Raw genomic sequence first — 17310 nt, 5'->3', positions numbered from 1 at the left:
GTTTCAGAGAACATCCCTGGGACACACTAAACAACACCACCATCCTGTGGCCGAACACATTAATTTCCCCTCCCACTCCGCCAAGGACATGCAAGTCCTGGGCCTCCTCCACCTCCAAACCCTAACCACCTGACCCTTGGAGGAAGAACACCTCATCTTCTGCCTTGGGACCTTCAAACCAAACGCGATCAATGTGGATTTCACCAATTTCCTCAACTTCCCTTCTCCCACCTTATCCCAGATCCAACCTTCCAACTCAGCACCAGCCTCTTGACATGTCCCTCCTGTCCATCTTCCTTCCCACCTATCCGCACCACCCTGCTGTCCTACCTACCACCTTCACTCCCAACTTCATCTACCCATCGCATTCTCAGTTACCTTCCTCCCAGTTCCAACCCCCCCTCCCATTTATCTCTCAGCTCCCTTGAGACACAAGCCTCACTCCTGATGAAATGCTTATGCTCGAAACGTTGACTGTCCTGCTCCTTGGATGCTTCCTGACCTGTTGTGTTTTTCCAGCACCACACTTGTGACACTGATCAACAGCATTTGCAGTCCTCACTTTCTTCCATATCCCTCTAAACCTATTTATATGCATTATTGGAAATCAAGAGGCAAACTCTCTGCAGGTTGAAATCATACCACACACAAAGGAAAATGGTCATGGTTATTGGAGGTCAGTCATCTCAGCTTTGCAGAAGTTATTCAGGGTTGTGTGCTGAGTCTAACCATCTTCAGCTACTTCATCTATGACCTACCCTCCATCATAAGGTCAGGAATGGGGATGTTCACCAATGTTCACCATTCATGACTCCTCAGATACTGAAGCAGTCCATATTCAAATACACAAAGATCTGGACAATATCTAGGCCCAGGCTGGCAAGTGGCAAGTAATGTTTGTACCACAGGCAATGACATCTCCAGTAAGAGATCATCTAACCATTACTCCTTGACCTTCAATGATGTTACCATTATGGAATTCACCAGAATTAACATTCTGAGGGTTACTACTGATCAGAAACTCAACTGAACTCACTATGTAAATACAATGGCCACAAGAGCAGGTCAGGGGCTAGGAATATTGCAGCTAGTAGCTCACCTCCTGACTCCCCAAAGCCTGTTCACCATGTACAAGACACTGTTAGGAATATGATGCAATACTCCCCACTTGCCTGGATGGGTGCAGCTCCAGAAATACTTAAGAAGTTTGATACCATTCAGGACAAGGCAATCCACTTAATCAGCAAAGCATTTGCAAACATCCATTCCCTTCAACACTGATGCTCAGTGTGTACTCTGTACAATGTGCACTGCAGAAATTCACCAAAGGTCCTCAGACAGCACCTTCCAAGACCACGACCACTTCCATCTAGAAGGGCAATGGCAGCAGATACATGGGAACTCACCAAGCTGACTTAGATATATATCACCGTTCCTTTAGCGTCGTTCAGTCAAAGCTCTGTAATTTCTTCTATCTGTGGGGGGGTCCATCTACAGGTGGACTGCATGTGGTTCAAGAAGGCAGCTCACCACCACCTCCTCAAGGAAAACTAGGGACGGAAATAAATGTTGTTCAGCTAGAGATACCCACATCCTACAAGTGAAATTTAAAAAAAAAAATTCTTTAAGTGATCTCTGGCCTCTCAAGCAGTTGAGAGAAATGTCTAGTTTCCTCCATGTCAGCCTGCCAAGTTGGGAAGAACTCTGTCTGTCCCAAAACCCCAGGAAGTGATTGGAGGCTGAATGCATGATAGTAAAAGAATGGCCTCTTAAATCATAACTACCCTTGCTTCCAACTCCTTCTTTCCACAATGCCCCCACCCCTCAAAAAGTTCAAAGAAATGTACGTTATTATAGCTGGATTCCTCAAAGAATAGGCCTCAACCGGCACATTTTATGACTCAGAAGCCTGACCCAGGTCACAAATGTTGAGGCCAGTGATAGGCTGAGATATTCACTAAGACGCATCAGTCATCTCTTAATGAGCTCTTTGGAGGGCAATCAGGTCAATGACATCATCAGTGGAGTCAGTCTGTTAGTTACCACCTAACACACTCACCTCTGCGCTTCAGAAAGAAAGGGAAAATCATGCCCATGTGTCTGCCAATTCTCCCAAAATGTTTGGTCTTCATCTTTCTCACTGTTTACTATATACTGTTGTTCTACATTTGTAAAGTTTGAAATTGTGCCTTGGAGTGATTAATGCATGAAGAAGAATAGCTGGTACAGAAACTACCTAGTTTTAAGCTACCTCCTTCACCTAAGTGGAATTAGAGCTTGTAACATAAAACTTTAGTATTGTTCAAAAGAAGCACATCTTGTTGAACATTTTTGTCTTCACTTATCAGGACATTTGCAAGAATACCAGTGTAAAGGGAAACTTTTTTTTACTGTCTAAGAAAAGAGTAGTAAGTGGAATCTGACTGGTAGCAGCGTTGCTATGAAGACTACACCAATTGGATATTCTCTGACTTTTGGAATATTGCATGCAATTCTGGTCTCCTTCCTATCAGAAGGATATTGTGAAACTTGAAAGGGTTCAAATAATATTTACAAGGATGTTGCCAAGGTTAGAGGATTTGAGGCATAGGGAGAGACTGAACAGGCTGGGGCTGTTTTTCCTGGAGCGTCAGAGGCTGAGGAGTGACCTTATAGAGGTTTATAAAATCATGAAGGGCATGGATAGGTTAAATAGACCTGGGGTGGGGGAGTCCAGAACTAGACGGCATAAGTTTAGGGTGGAAGGGGAAAGATATAAAAGGGACCTAAGGGGGAACTTTTTCACGCAGAGTTTGGTGCGTGTAGGGAATAAGCTGTCAGAGGAAGTGTTGGAGGCAGGTAAAATTGCAACATTTAAAAGGCATTTTGATGAGTATATGAATAGGAAGGATTTTGAGGGATATGCGCCAAATGTTGGCAAATGGGACTAGGTTAAGTTGGGAGATCTGGTTGACATGGACAAGTTGGAGCAAAGGGTCTATTTCCGTACTGTACATCTCTATGACTCTAAATAAATTTAAACAAGGCGCTTTGAATCTAATTGGTCAAGGCATTGAGCTAAACAATGAACCAGAGAATGACTGTCGTCTATTTTGTTAGGTTGAATGAGGTATAGGAGATGTAATTGTTCTTCCTGCCTGCAAAGGACAGGGACTGTGTACCAATGGTTATAGTTCAAGTGCACACAAGTGCATAATGCTATGATTGCAAGTGACAATTTTAAAATGTTTGTTTGTGTAATGCTTAGCACATGCAAGACCACCTAACTTTTTTTTCCCAATGGTAGAATCATCTATAATGTGGGAGACTATGTTTTGAGATTTTTCAGACACAAACCAGTTGTGTATGGTCTGCACCTAGCTTGCTGTGAACAACCCAAGGGACATTGATGTGATCTGTCAGAGTTGGGATATACAATTTACATTCCTAGCAGTACATTGCCACTAAAATGTACCACATATACCATATTACTTATTTGTATAATGGATAGTACGTTTTTTTATTGGCTTTACAGCAGCATCCTATTAATCATCAACAGCCGTCATGTTGCTACTGCACAGTAATAGCATGAAACAAATAACTTGAACTGTTTTTCAGATGTTGAAGCATATTGCCTTTCTAAACTAATCTGAGGTAGACTGGGTACTTCTCAGAGCCAAAAATGGCAGCCGCAGACACATATTGTGAGAAATGATCTGATCGGGGTAGCCATTATCTCCCAGCATGACATTGATGCATCCTATTTCAGCAGCATTTTGCACAATGAGCAATTATGTAGATGCTGATAAAGCAAATCTTACATTGTAAGGAACTGTCAAAATGCCAATACATGGATCGGTGAAGGTAGGCTTGTGTTAGACTGGAGCTGAGAGCTGCCTGGGAAATTTCTGAATAAGCATATTATAAAGGTCACTTTTATTTTTTAGACTGTGAACTTAATAGAAATGAGCTGGACCTGGGAGGGATTGCATGGAAAGATCATCTGATCGGAACAAGCCTGGTACCATTAAAATTGAATTCACATAAATGAGTTGATGAGTTTGTAGACTTTTAGAGTCATGGAGATGCATAGTATGGAAACAACTTATCCATGCCAATCAGATATCCTAAATAAATATAGTCCCATTTGCCAGCACTTGCCCATATCCCTATAAACCCTTTCTCTTCATATACACATTCAGATGTCTTTTAAATGTTATAATTGCACCAGTCTCCACCACTTCCATACATGTACTATCCTCTGCATGAAAATGTTCCCCCTTAGGTCCATTTTATATCTTTTGCCTCTCACCCTAAACTTATGCCCTCTCATTCTGAACTCCCCCCAACTCAGGGAAAAGACAATGTCTATTTACCCTATCCATACCACTCATGATTCCATAAATCTTTATAAGGTCAATCCTCAGTCTCTGATCCTACAGGGAAAACAGAGCCAGCCTATTCAGTCTTTCCTTATAGCCCAAACCCTCCAAATCTGGCAACATTCTTGTAAATATTTTCTGAATTCATTCACGTCTCACAACATCCTTCCTATAGGAAGGAAACCAGAATTGTACACAATATTCCAAAAGTGGCCTAACCAATATCCTGAAACATGACTTCCCAACTGCAGTACTCAATGTTCTGACCAATAAAGGAAAGCATTCTAAATGGCTTCTTCATTATCCTATCTACCTGTAATTCCACTTTCAAGGAATAATGAACTTGCACTCCAAAGAATAATTTAGATTAATTCTGATTGATACAATGGTAGTGGTGTAGATCATTATGACATTATACTGATAAGCAAATGACTTTGGCTTCCTTGTATGGCATATTGATGAAAAGGCTAACAATGTTAACTGCTGACAGGGATACAGCTTTGTTATTGGATTGCAAGTATTGTATGGCCCTCATAAATATGCAGAAATAGTTCAGCCTATAGGGGGAAAACCTGCTCAAAATTGCTTGTAGTAAATTGCTCAACAATTTAACCCATTCATGTTCAGTATCAGTCATAGATTAAGAGATACAACATCTGTGTGTTTTATGCGGTCCATATACACATGGACCTAGTGAACCATGATAATGAACTCTATCATATCAGTCTCTCACCCAACAGCTCGTGCGCTTACAAAAGCAAAAAGCATGCTTTACAGATTGCTTTCAAGCAATTTGAACAACAGGTTCATGAATATATATTTGGACAATTCATTAAGAATTGTACGCATTTTGTTGAGGATGAAAATTCCTGTCCCATTATTAGGTTTGCAGATGTATATCTCAATGCTAGGCCTTGAGGCTTCACAATGTTTCCAGATATTCACATCACATGTGAAAGTTGGACAAGCCATTATCAATTCCACAATATGCACATATTAGATCAGTTAGACTCAATTTCAAGGATTCAGCAAATTTGGGGAATTTGGGTTTGTGGTGGTATAGTCCATTAGATATTGGCTGAAGGTAGAAGAATAAAAAATGAGGTCTGCAGATGCTGGAGATCACAGCTGCAAATGTGTTGCTGGTCAAAGCACAGCAGGCCAGGCAGCATCTCAGGAATAGAGAATTCGACGTTTCGAGCATAAGCCCTTCATCAGGAACAAGAGAGAGAGAGAGCCAAGCAGGCTAAGATAAAGGGTAGGGAGGAGGGACTAGGGGGAGGGGCGATGGAGGTGGGATAGGTGGAAGGAGGTCAGGGTGAGGGTGATAGGCCGGAGTGGGGTGGGGGCGGAGAGGTCAGGAAGAGGATTGCAGGTTAGGAGGGCGGTGCTGAGTTGAGGGAACCGACTGAGACAAGGTGGGGGGAGGGGAAATGAGGAAACTGGAGAAATCTGAATTCATACCTTGTGGTTGGAGGGTTCCCAGGCGGAAGATGAGGCGCTCCTCCTCCAGCCGTCGTGTTGTTGTGTTCTGCCGGTGGAGGAGTCCAAGGACCTGCATGTCCTCGGTGGAGTGGGAGGGAGAGTTAAAGTGTTGAGCCACGGGGTGATTGGGTTGGTTGGTTCGGGCGGCCCGGAGGTGTTCTCTGAAGCGTTCCGCAAGTAAGCGGCCTGTTTCACCAATATAGAGGAGGCCACATGGGGTGCAGCGGATGCAATAGATGATGTGTGTGGAGGTACAGGTGAACTTGTGGCGGATATGGAAGGATCCCTTGGGGCCTTGGAGGCAAGTGAGTGTGGAGGTGTGGGCGCAAGTTTTACATTTCCTGCGGTTGCAGGGGAAGGTGCCGGGGGTGGAGGTTGGGTTGGTGGGGGGTGTGGATCTGACGAGGGAGTCACGAAGGGAGTGGTCCTTGCGGAACGCTGATAGGGGAGGGGAGGGAAATATATCCTTGGTGGTGGGGTCCGTTTGGAGGTGGCGGAAATGGCGGCGGATGATACGTTGTAAGCGGAGGTTGGTGGGGTTACACATTCCTCGCTTTCAGAGAGTACATGCTCAGCCAGCTTGATTAAATGTTTAGTGTTATTTTCCACTTAAGTGAGTATAGTATGTAGAAGCAATTCATGCAGGTACTGTTTATATTTTGGCTATATATTCAGGCAATACAGTCGCATAAACTAATCAAATTGAAAACATGAAGGAAATTTGCACATTTCAGACCAAATATAAATGAATGCCCTTTTATCAACGTGTTCAATCTCATCTCACATAAGTACTACTCAGTCATAGGACTGTATTTCATATTAACATCACCAATATGCTTAGAAATGAAAACTGTAACAACCTTGGGCTTAGTACATTCTTGGAGAAAATTGATATTTGCCTTACCTGTTCTTCACTTAAATTTTATAGACCAAAGGAACATTAACACAAATTTTACCAGTTACAACTTAGGAAAATAAGTGTCAGCTGTTCTTTGATTAATTTTTAGGACAATGGTTAATCAGAGTGAACCTGCCTGGTTTAAATTTAAACAAAGTTTGTCTATTAAAAGTCATTCATCATTTAATTTATGCATTTTCCATGGCAATACCACTACAGATCAGAGTCTACTTGCCAACCAAGGAACACTCTTTTCCCATATAGTAAAATGTTGTTACATTAGTATTCTTACAATTGCCCAGATGAGTGCTGGACACAAAGCTTCAATGAAGTGTATCCTTTTACAGCATCATTAAGTGAAATTGTTAGCTAACATGAAACATATTAAATGCTGAAAATCAGAAACCAAACCTTAACTTAAAAGTTAGACTTCATCAAAATATAAAATTCAGTTCTATTTTGTTAACATTTATTGATCAACAGATACGATAATGGTTAATCGTTATGAATCCCTATATGCTTTCTGTGAAAATTGTGGAATTATCTTAGGTTACGGCTTTCAGAGTCCTCATTAAATTGCACAACAGATCCTCAAAATAATATCAGAACGCTCATGACTATTCTTCGTAAGCTCATTATTTCATGTCTTAACAAAAATAAATGATGGGATAACAAATGGTGCCAGTGTTAAACACAGGCAGCATCTTGTTAACAGACATGATAAGTTTGTGAAGAGCAAATGTAGGCCAAGTGTTAGGAAGTGCTTCTTTACATAGAAAATGATCAACAGATGGAATGCTTTCTGACTGAACTAGCTGAGACAAGCATGTTGGATTTATTTAAGATGCTGGAATGAGATGACAGAGTTTGTTCCCTACAAGTGTGAGATCAAATGAGGAGAAATGCCTCATTCATCCATATTCTTTTAAGAATAACATCATACAAAGACATATTTTGAACAACACCCGCTCTCTCCTCAAGCATTGGGACATCTATGAGGAGTTGAATGTGGGGAGATGGGGTCAGAGGTTGGAAAATGCATTAAGTCTCCAAAATGAATGACCTTTATTTTCTGGCCAACAACAAAGATATGGATTTTGCTATGGATTTCAATGAAAACTGTTTACAAATGTCTACTGATGTCTTTGGCATGGGTTTCCCCTTTCCTGATGGTAACTTTAAATTTGGTGCCAAGTCAAGAGGTCTCTTGGCATGCATCAGCAGTGATGTCAGCAAGCAAGTAAGCAGCCAATCACATTAAAACATTTACACAGAGTAAAGCAGGAAGTTAAAAGCATGTTAACATCAACTAAAAGTGAAGTATATTTCAAGTAGCAAAATCAATGTTTTGATTGAGATGGAAACTAGAATAACATTTTTTAAAAAAAATTAAAAGGGAGAATTTGTGCATCCATTGAAATATGAGAAGTTATCTTATCATAATAGTGAAATTTGATATTCCACAAACATAAAATTAGCTCAGTCACTGTCATTAACAAAATAGGACTGCCGTATCCATTTCCATTCTGATCTGTCTAACTGTAGCCAGAGAATCACTATCTATAGATTCTCTTCCTATTCCTGCACAGTTACCCGCTGTCCCAGAAATCCATCCTCAAGCCCCTACTCTTTTTCATCTATATTCATTGTCATCACCCGCTTGACACAACTTCTGAAAATATAAACATTTCCAAACCTAGAACAAAGAACAAAGAATAGCACAAGTATAGGCCCTTTGATCCACCAAACCTGTGCCAATACATGTTTCCTTTCTAAACTAAAATTCTTTTTCCTCTACATGGTCAATATCCCACTATTGCCTGCCCATTCATTATTTATATTATTACTCTTAAACTTTGTTATTATCACTGCCTCCAACACTTCCTCTGGCAGCACATTCCAGGCACTTACCACCTTCTGAGTAAAAAAAATTGCCTCTCATATCTCCTTTAAATGTTCCTCCTTTTACCATAAACCTATGTCCCCGAGTAATTAACATGTCTACCCTGAGAAAAAGACTCTAACTATCCAGTCCATCCATGGTTTTGTAAGCTTCTACCAGGTTTCCCTTCATCCTGTGACATTCAAGTGAGAATAAACCAAGTTTCCCTCATAGCTAACCAGGTAATATCCTGGTAAACTGTTTCTAAAGCCACATCCTTCTGGCAATGTGGCAACCAAACACTGTACAGAATATTCCAATGTCGACTAATTAAAGTTCTATCCAGCTGCAACATGGCTTACCAGTTTTTATACTGTATCCACAGACCGATGAAGGCAAGCATGCCAGATGCCTTCTTGACCACCTTATCAACCTTTGTTGCCTCTTTCAGGTAATTGTCAACCTAGATCCCTCTGTATGTTGATGTTACTAAGGGTTCTCCATTTACTGTATACTTGCCTCCTGTATTAGATCTCCCAAAATGCATCACTTCACATTTTTCCAGATTAAACTCCATCTGCTATTTCTCCACCCAAGTCTCCAGCTTACCTATATCCTGATGTATCCTCTGGTATTCGTTCTCACTATCAGCACAATTCCCAGACTTTGTGTTATCCACAAACTTACTAATTAGGCCACATACTTTCTCCATGAAATCATTTTTATATATTTCTATGTATTTCTATATATTACAAACACCAGTAGTCCCAATATTGATCCCTGCAGACCATCACAGGTCACAGGCCTCCTGTCTGAAAAACACCTTTCCACTGCTACTCTTGATCTTCTCTGACCAAATCAGTTCTGTAACCATCTTACCAGCTCAGCATGGATCTCATGTGACTTCATGAGGGACCTTGTCAAAAGCCTTGCTAAAGTCTCTGGAGACAACATCCCCCGTGCTGCCCTCATCAATCATCTTTGTCATCTTTGTCACTTCCTCAAAAAACACAATCAAATTTGTGAGACATGACCTCTCCCACACAAAGCATACTGCCAATCGCTAATCAGTCCATATTTTTCCAGACGACAACATTTTTCAAAATATGAGTAAAATCCACTCTGGCAACAACACAATTATTATAACATCTACTTTTACCTCATCAACAACTCTTTGAATCCCACAAATGTCTCTAAATTAATTGCATATTCAGAACACTGAAGCAATTGACTTAGATCTGCACCACAAATGGTATTCTTCTTTACCAACACCATCCCTCTTCTTTACAACTGCTTGAGACAGATCCAGACTACTGCGATACTTGATCCCAAGATGGGCTTTTAACTGTACATCACATTGTCATTCAGACCACGTCTTTCCATAGCATCATCCATCTCTGCACCCATCTCAGCTCTTCTGTTGCTGAAGCATGGAGCCATGAATCTGATACCCGTAGATATGACTATTTTAATGCTTTGCAGGCAAGCATCTCACATCATTAAGAACCATGGAAATGACAATGCACAGAAGGGGGCCATGCAGCCATGATAGCCCAAAGACACCCAGATGCCCTTTCTAATCCCATCTTCCTGCACACAGCTGTAGCCCTGCAGCTTACAACACTTAAGGTCCAGATCCAGGTACTTTGTGAAAGAGTTTAGAGTCTTTCCTTCCACCACCAACTCAGACAGTGAATTCCAAACACCCACCACCCTCTACAGAAAAATATTTTTCCTCATATTCCCTCTAATCCTTCTGCCACTTTTCTTGAATGTATGACCCCTCAGTTTTGAACTGTCTGCTTAGGGAAACAAGTTCCTCCTGTTTACTCTAGCTCTACTTCTTACAGTTTTGTGTACCTCAATCAAGTCACCCCTCAGCCTTCTCTGTTTGAAAGAAAATAGTCCCAACCTCTCCTTGTAGCTATAATTCTCTAGTCCTGGCAACATTCGAGTAGATCCTCTGTGCACTCTCTCCAGAGCAATTAAGCTCTTCCTGGAACGTGGTGACCAGAACTGCACACAATATTCCAGTTGTGGTCTCACCAGTGTCTTATACAGCTTTATCATTATATTGCATTCTTCACTACTGCCAATGAAGGAGCGCATTCTGTATGTCTACTTTACAAACTTATCTACTTTTAGTGATCTGTGCACTTCATCTCCCCTCTCGGTATATTCCTGTTTATAGTGTATTCTCCTTTACTGTTCAACCTCCCCAAATGCATTACCTCACACTTATCAGAGTTGAACACCATCTGCCACTTTCCTGCCTATTCGACCAACCCATCTATATCATTTTGGAGTTTACAGCTATTTTCAACATGGCCAATTTTTGGATTGTTTGCAAATTTCCCAATCATGCTTCAAACATTCAAATCCAAATAATTAATGTACGAAACAAACAGCAATGGTTCCAACCAAGATTAGAGTAGTGCTGGAAAAGCACAGCAGATCAGGCAGCAGCCGAGGAGCAGGAAAATCGCCGTATCGGGCAGAAGCCCTTCATCAGGAATGAGGCTGGGAGCCTCTGTGGTGGAGAGATAAATGGGAGGGGGTTGGGGCTGTGGAGAAAGTAGCTAAGAATGCAATAGGTGGATGGAGGTCGGGATGAAGGTGATAGGTCAGAGAAGAGAGTGGAATGGATAGGTGGGAAGGAAGATTGACAGGTAGGACAGGTCATGAGGATGGTGCTGAACTGGCAGGTTGAAACTAGGGTAAGGTGGGGGGAGGAGAAATGAGGAAACTGGTGGAGTTCACATTGATGCCCTGGGGTTGAAGAGTTCCAAGGTGGAAGATGAGGCATTCAGCTTTCCCCTGGCAATGGTCCCAACACTGCCCCCTGCGGAAGACCACTTGAAATAGTTATCTCTTCACAAAGACAGCCATTGGCCTTTGTTTCCTGTTAATAAGCCAACATTGGATCCACTTTAACACATCATCCTGTATTCCATGGGCTTTTACCTTTTTGACCAGTCCTCCATGTGGGACCTTGTCAAATCACTTACTAAAATCTGTAGAGGAAACATCCACAGCAATACAAAAAAAACAGAAGAACTGCAGATGCTGAAACTCTGAAACGAAAGAAGAAGTTGGTGAAAAATCTAAACAGGTCTGGCAGCAGCCGTGGAGAGAAATTAGAATTAATGCTTCGGGTCCACTGACCCTTTTTCAGAACTAGTGTTACCCTCACTGATCCTCCTTGTTACTTGCTCAAATAATTCAATCTTCCCTTAACTAAGCCATGCTGACTATTGCTGACCAGCCCATGCCTTTCTAACTGATAGTTTACCCGATCTCTCAGTATTGATTCTAACAAATTCTAACACCGCCATAATAAGACTAATTGGCCTGTAATTGATTGGCATTTCCTTTGTAACTTTTTTAAGCAATGGAACCACATTTGCATTCCTCCAGTTCTTACCTGTGTCTAGTGACGATTGGAAAATAATCCTCAGAGCATCTATTATTTCCTCCCTGACCTCCTTCAACACTCTAGGGAGCATCCAGCCAGGCCTGGTGACTTATCCATCTTCAAGAATTCCAACTCCTCTAACACTTCCTCATTCAAGGTGATTATTTTCTCTAATATTTCACACTGCTCCTCTTGGATTACTATATCAACACCATCCCTTTCTTTTGTGAATATGGAGAATAAAAATTTATTTAAAATTCTTCCCAAACCCTCTGCTTCTCCACGTAAGTTCCCCTCTTCATCTCTGGTAGGTCCCACTTTTTCCTTAACAAACCTTTTGCCCTTTATATACTTGTGAAACATCTTTGAATTTTCCTTTATCTTGCTTGCAAATATTTTTCAAGTCCACAATTTTATTTCCTTATTTCTTTTTTTAAAATTTGATCCCTGTACTTTCTCTACTCTTCCAGGCAATCTGCAGCATTGAGTTTTTTTGTGATTCTCATCAGCTTCCTTTTTCTGTTTAGTTTTCCTCTGTATTTTTCTAGACAATTATACGGGTCTTTAGTTGTCAGTATCCTTCTTATTTTTGGAGGGACCTGTCTGCTTTGTGCGCTAAGGGTCTCACTTCTTAGTGTGTCCCACTGGGTTACACAAACTTACCCTTTAGCAGCCTTGTCCAGTCCACCTCAGCCAAATCTCTTAGTTTTGTAAATTCACCTTCCCAGAGTTTTAGACTTTTACTCTTTCCTTTCTATTACATTATTAAATCTAACTGAGTTGTAGTCACTATCCTGTGGTATGCCTGCCCACTGTCACTTCATTCACTTGCCCATCATTGTTTCCCAAAACTAAATCCAGAATTGCATTACTTCTCATTGAGCTCGTCATGTATTGTTTAAAGATGTTTCCTGGACAGAGATTTTGAATTTTTCACCATCAATGCTCCTTATATTGTTTAAATCTCTGTCTTCTACTATTATTGCCCTCTTTTCCTACAGGCAGAAATTTACATCCTTCTATCTCATGCTCACTAATTAGGTATCTGTAATTGACCCTGGTCGTGAGACTGTCCCTTTTTTATTCCTAATCTCCACCTATAAAAGCCTCCATTAGTATATCATATCTTACCACAACTGTAATTGATTTTTTTAACCTGGATTAGGGCATTGCTAGCTGACTAAGCTAGCATTTATTGCCCACCCATAATGGCCCGGAGGGCAATTAAGAATCAATGACATGTTGTGGGTCTGCAGTCACTTGCAGGCCAGACCAGGTAAGGATGGCAATTTCCTTCCCTAAAGTGAACCAGATGAGTTTTCCTGACAGTCAACAATGGATTTGTCAACATCATTCGACTCTTAATTTCACATTTTTATTCAATTCAAGTTACTCCATCTGCAGTGCGAGATTTGACACCGAGTCACCAGAGCAATATAATTATTTTAAAATTCGCATCCTTATTTAAAATTTATCGATGACTGGCCCCTCTTTCTTTCTGTAATCTCCTTCATTCCTAAAACCTTTGAAGTATTTTCACTGTTCTAATTCCAGTCCCTTCAGGATCCCTGATTGTAATCATTCCAGCATTGTTGACCATGCCATCAGCTGCTTTAGAATATTTTCCCTCAAATTCTCTTCCTCTCTAGCACCCTGTCCACATTCCTTAAAATAAACTATTTGACCAAAATATTGATCAATTGATATGTGGCTCAATATCATAACTTGTTTTATGACACCTTTATGAAGCACATTGGAATTTTTTATTACATCAAATGTGTCATATAAACACAAATTGTGAAGGTATTTATCGATAATTCTAAAGCTAATATGCTGTCAAAATTCAGTAACACCTCTTGCAACAAAGCTTAAATTTTCTGATTAACTCAACTAATTTCCATTGATTACAATGTATGGGAGGCTCAACAATTTATTGTTTGGAGAAGCACAGAAACAATGATGTGTTATTCATGTTATGTGCAACTCCAGAAGTTGTTGTCAGTTTCAGTGGAGTCATGAAGGCAAGTATTGACAATTTTACCATCACTATCACTGTAAAGTTTTGGTTGTTATATCTTCAAAGATATCTAATCTATAAGCAACCGTTTTAACAGAGTTTAATCTACACTGGACAATGTTGTTGGATCCAACTCTGAGTTCGTGTCGCCAGAATATTTGAGCATTGGGCTCGGGATTATGAGACCAGTGATTGACTACCATGCCATCACCTGATTATAATCAGCTGAACTGTCAAATTTTTGGCAGAATATTTCCTTTTGAGTGAGATTAATTGCATCCAGTCTCCCATTACCCATGTCTACCTTTAAACATCAGGTAAGTTTGTCAGGGACAGTCAGTATGTCGTGTGTCTGGCTGCTTTAATGGATACATTGGTGAACTACCATGAAAATCCAAATCCAGTCTCACCCATCCTGAAAGAATGATTACTTTGCATCAGTGTTCACTGAGGAGGGGGACATGATGAATGTTGAGATTAGAGATAGAAGTTTGATAACTCTGGATCATGTTGACACAAGTAGGGAAGATATTTTGAGTAGGCTAAAGGTTATTAAGGTGAACAAATCCCCAGGACTGGATGGCATCTATCCTAGGTTACTGAGGGAGGTGAGAGATGAAATAGCTGGGGCCCTAACAGATATCTTTGTAGCATACTTAAACAGAGGTGAGGTGCCGGAGGACTGGAGGGTTGCTCATGTTGTCCCCCTGTACAAGAAGGGTAGTAGGGATATTCCAGGCAACTATAGACCAGTGAGCCTGATGTCAGTGGTGCTAGAGAAGGTACTGAGGTACTAATTTATATCTAGAAAAGAATGGGCTTATCAGTGATAGGCAATATGGTTTTATGCAGGGGAGATCATGCTTTACCATCTTAATAGAGTTCTTTGAGGAAGTGACCAAGTTAATAGATGAAGGAAGGGCTGTAGATGTCATATACATGGACTTTAGTAAGGCGTTTGATAGGGTTCCCCATGGTAAACTAATAGAGAAAGTGCAGTCACATGGTGTGTAGGGTGTTTTAGCTAGGTGGATAAAGAACTGGTTGAGCAACAGGAGACAGAGAGGTAGTAGTTGAAGGGAGCTTCTTGAAATGGAGAAAGGTTACCAGTGGTGTTCTGCAGGGGTCAGTGTTGTGGCCACTGTTATTTGTGATATACATAAATGATCTGGAAAAGAGTACCGATGGTATGATCAGCAAGTTTGCAGATAACATGAAGATTGGTGGAGTAGCAGAAAGCTTAGGGGACTGTCACAGAATACAGGAGGATATAGATAGACTGAAGAGTTGGGCAGAGAAGTGGCAGATAGAGTTCGATCCAGCCAAATGTGAGGTGATGCATTTTGGGAAGTCTAGAGCGAATAATATAGTAAACAGAAGAGCCTTGGGAAAAGTTGATAAGCAGAGAGATCTGAGAGTTCAGGTCGATTGTACCCTGAAGGGTGCTGCACAGGTGAATAGAGTGGAAATTTGTTGCTGGAAAAGCGCAGCAGGTCAGGCAGCATCCAAGGAACAGGAGATTCGACGTTTCAGGCATACCTGAAGAAGGGCTTATGCCCGAAATGTCGAATCTCCTGTTCCTTGGATGCTGCCTGACCTGCTGCGTTTTTCCAGCAACACATTTTCAGCTCTGATCTCCAGCATCTGCAGTCCTCACTTTCTCCTCCCAGGTGAATAGAGTGGTCAAGAAGTCATACGGTATGCTTGCCTTCATCAGACGGGGTATTGAGTATAAGAGCTCGCAGGTCATGTTAAAACTGTACACGACATTGGTTCAGCCACATTTAGAATATTGTGTACAGTTCTGGTCGCCACATTTCCAAAGGATATGGACACTTTGGAGAGGGTGCAGAGAAGGTTTATTAGGATGTTGCCTGGTATGGAAGGTGCTAGCTATAAAGAGAGATTGAGTAGGTTAGGTTTGTTTTCATTAGAAAAAGGAGATTGAGGGGGGACCTGATTGAGGTCTAAAAAATCATGAAGGGTATAGACAGGGTGGATAGAAATAAGCTTTTTCCTAGGATGAAGGATTCAATAACGAGAGGTTACACTTTCAAGGTGAGAGGTGAAAAGTTTAAGGTGGATACACGCAGCAAGTACTTTACACAGGTGGTGGTAGGTGCCTGGAACACATTGCCAGCAAAGGTAGTAGAGGCAGGCATGGTAGATTCATTTAAAATGTGTCTGGACAGATGCATGAGTAGGTGGGGAACAGAGGGATACAGATGTTTAAGAATTGGTCGACAGGTTTACACAGTAGATTTGGATCGGCTCAGGCTTGGAGGGCCGAAGTGCCTGTTCCTGGGCTGTATATTTTCTTTGTTCTCTTTGTTCTTTTTTCAGTACACTCAGTGTCTGCCAGATAAGTGCGCAGTCCTGTTCTCTATCAATCTCAACAATGGTGCTCAACATCAATTACAAGAATAGAAAGTAATGAGAAAGGGACAAAGGATAATGATCTCATGCCAGTTGCCCCTTCCTTTCAGGGAGACATGGTGGCATTAGCAGATACCTAAAGGTAAGGCATCGTGGCACCTTTATGAGTCTGCTGTTAGCATTTATTCATTTCCAACTTTGCTTAATCAAGATGAAAAGAGGCATGGACAGCAAATATATAGACATCAAATGTGTGAACATGTACAAAATCACTAGGGATTTGAACAGGTTGAATATGTTATTATTGGTCAAAGATTCAAAAACCTGATTCCACCGGTTAATGGTGATTGACAAAGAAGCAATGGAAACATGAAGGGAAAATCTTTATTTCTCTCCACAGATGTTGGAGATGTTCTCTCCATAGATCTGTCTCCACAGATTCTCCATTGTTTACAGTACGTACTCAACTAAAAAGAAAGTGTTTATTCAGCCAATTTCCTCTCCAGCAATTTCTGTTTTCATTTATCAGGAAAATCTTCTTTATTTCAGCAAGTGTTTAAGATCTGGAATGAAATGCTTGGGATGCAGTTTCAAATGAAGTCTTCAAAAGAGAACTTGGTAATTGTTTGAAGAGAATAAACTTGAAAAAGGTAGGAAAATGGGATTAGGTGAGCTGGTATTGCTGAGAGCCAACAGACAACAATGGGCCATAGTCGGTGCCACAGCCATTCTATAATTCTGAGAGTCTGTGTTATCCCAAGGGTTCCCTGATCATCCATTGTGTACAGTACATACTCAACTAAAAAGCAAGTGTTTAATCAGCCAATCTCCTTCCAGTTTGCCAATTCTGAAGCAATCCAAATGGTTTTTATCAAA

The sequence above is a fragment of the Hemiscyllium ocellatum genome, chromosome 2 (genome assembly GCF_020745735.1).
Source record: "Hemiscyllium ocellatum isolate sHemOce1 chromosome 2, sHemOce1.pat.X.cur, whole genome shotgun sequence".
Taxonomy (NCBI): Eukaryota; Metazoa; Chordata; class Chondrichthyes; order Orectolobiformes; family Hemiscylliidae; genus Hemiscyllium; species Hemiscyllium ocellatum.
Note: the sequence above shows the minus strand (reverse complement) of the source record.